This window comes from Numida meleagris, chromosome Z, assembly GCF_002078875.1.
Source record: "Numida meleagris isolate 19003 breed g44 Domestic line chromosome Z, NumMel1.0, whole genome shotgun sequence".
Taxonomy (NCBI): domain Eukaryota; kingdom Metazoa; phylum Chordata; class Aves; order Galliformes; family Numididae; genus Numida; species Numida meleagris.
Window position 1 is genome coordinate 47661803 of NC_034438.1, and position 2607 is coordinate 47664409.

The window sequence follows — 2607 nt, forward strand, 5'->3', positions numbered from 1 at the left end:
GAGGGAAGCGCGAGCGGTGTCCGCCCCGCCCCGCCCCGCCCGCAGGTGAAGACCTACGCCGGGCCGGGCTGGGCCTGGCCTACCCGCTCCGCGCCTCCGCTCCTCGCGGCACGGCCGGACCAGGCCAGGCGTGAGGCGAGCAGCCGCCCCCCGAGGGCCCGGCGCTAGTGGCGGGGCGGGGGCACCGGCCGCGGTGGCGCGCGCGGCACCCACCTACCTGACAAGCCGAGCCCCTCCGCCACGGCGGGCGTCACAACCCCTCCAGCACCACGTGACACACGGCGGCGAATCAGCTCCCGGCTGCCTTCTCCCGGTCAGCCACTCCTGGCGCTCTCCGCCCCCGGGTGACGCTCTGTGGCCGCCGGCCAATCAGCGAGGGAACACGCGCCACAGCTGCCGCCCCTCGGCTCAGAGGGCGACTCGATTGGCGGGAGGCGGGGCGGGGCGGGGCTAGAGAGGCGTCGAGAGGTTGGGGTTGGGGTTGGGGTTGGGGTTGGGGTGGGTGTGGGTGTGGGAGTTGTTTCCCCTACGCCACAGCGGAGACTGTGCTCTCGGCACGCCCCTGACCTGCCCTGGCTGGTGCCGGCAGCGGGTGGGGCTGGGGGGAAACTCCCGGAACGTCCTAGGGAGCAAGGCAGCTTCGAGAACTCCCTGCTGAAGATAAATAGTGTAAAGAAAGATATAAATCATACAAATATCGCTGCTCATGCTATGTGAAGTGCTTTTGAAATCTAACACTACTGAAAAATGCTGCGCCACAGCATTGTTGTTGGGTTGTTGCTGGGTTGGGTTTTTACTAAACATGTTTTAATATTACTTTTAACCTTCATAATCACTTCCGGCACCTACCAACAATCTCAGAAAATAGGCGTGTGTCTTCGTGTTATCTCCCACTCACAAGCCAATATTGCCACCTAGAAAAACCTCCATAGTGGAGTTAGGGGGCTAGGTTCAAGCTTTAGTAGCTGGAGCACAATATTTGGATAATTACAACACTACACTGTGAGTACAGTGGATTTCAAGTATTTATACAGTTTTTCTTTTTTAATAGTAAATCATAGAAATACAGATAAGAATATGAAAGTAGTGCACACAATAACTACATGGCAAATCCTGAGGAGTTACCCAACCAGCGCTGCTGCTCCTGGATGACCGGGCAACAAGCAACACAGAGAGAAAACAAAACAGTGTAACATGCTGACTTGTTACTGTGACACTAACTTCAGAGGTTTGGGGAAACTTCATGAATATTAAAACTTTCTACGTTGTCTGTTTTGACAGCAGAGGTCTGGAAAACTGGATGTGGGCACAGCAACCACGTTCCAAAACAGGGCTTCCTGAGCTAGAATTTGTTTTTAGGCCAGCGTGTATAAAAACCACTGGTGGTTTAAGATGTACTTTGTCTGTGGATACCTTTCAACCATGTAATATTTGGGAAAAAAAAATTAATTTAGATGATAATACTCAATTTTCATTTAAATAATCAATGATTTTATGAAAAATGCAGGTGCGAACAGCCTTACTCAGTCTGGTTTCAACTGTGTTCAAACTTACCCTATATCCTATTGTACTGGGCAGATAACTTCAGTCAAGCTTTTCAGGGGGCCAAAGAAGGCCTTTTATGATTATGCCTACAGTTTGGTAAATTAACTCTCCCGGAGAGCCTAGAACCAGATGAAAACTGGTACATGTGGGTATTAGGGTAAAATAAAAATACTTCTCCGTTAATTTTCTGCTTAGAATTTTGAAAAATTACTAAAGGACTATCTTGGCTTTTGAGGAAGAAAGGATTATTGGTTCTTAATTTTCTTACCTTTTTTCAAACCTTTCATATATTTATTAAATAAATAAATAAATAAATAAAGTGTAGGCCTATACTATAGTCACTGCAGTGTAGTGCAGACATATGGAAGCTAGTTTGAAATTCAAATTGTTCATTGTGTTTAGAAATTGCAAACAATAATTGAATGTGAAAAACATTAGAAGTACATTAGCACTTGCAATTAATAGCCAACATTGACAACTTTATTCCTACCAGCCTGCAAATACAGTCTCCTGTTTTACCACCCCAGACTTCTCATTCTCCACTCAGTGCCATGCATGATCTCTTCTGTCCCTCTCAGGAAGCAGAGGAACTGAGTCCTGCAAGTACCTGAAGGAGAAAAAAAAAGAATCAGGGAAATGAAAGAGATCTCACTTCAGCCCATTCTCACAAAAATCCCAAATATACTGTCTTCCAGCCTCCCCACTTTGCTCCTACTCAAGTTAAATCCATAGTTTTACGCTAAAGTAAAGCTGGTCAACCTCACTACCTTGAATCTGCTAGTATGGACAGCAGCAGCACAGAAGCATGGTGTCAGATGTGGCTGCAAAATACACAAAGCACTAGAGAAGCTCAGTGAGTTCCTGGGCAAATGCTGAGGTCTGTGGTACAGCACCTCAGCACCTACCAGGCAGAGTTCTTCCTGGCCAAACTAGCTGGAACAATAGTATCTGCCTAGGAAAATTAAATGAAGAACCCGGAGTAGTACCTTGGTTCTGTCCTCACCTCTCACCTTACTCATCCTCTGTGAACTCATGCTTTAATTTCTGCTAGCTTCGTAATTA

General features: G+C 47.6%; 1 protein-coding gene across 5 annotated transcripts in view; it reads right to left on the reverse strand.

The window, feature by feature from the left end:
- Positions 1-329, reverse strand: part of FER (FER tyrosine kinase) — a 185913-nt gene extending 185584 nt beyond the window's left edge. For 2 of the 5 annotated variants that reach the window (XM_021379740.1, XM_021379739.1), the window contains exon 1: positions 218-329. The gene's annotated coding sequence lies outside the window, so the exon portion shown is untranslated. The remainder of the gene's footprint in view (positions 1-217) is intronic. The other 3 variants (XM_021379735.1, XM_021379737.1, XM_021379734.1) reach the window with 2 other exon arrangements.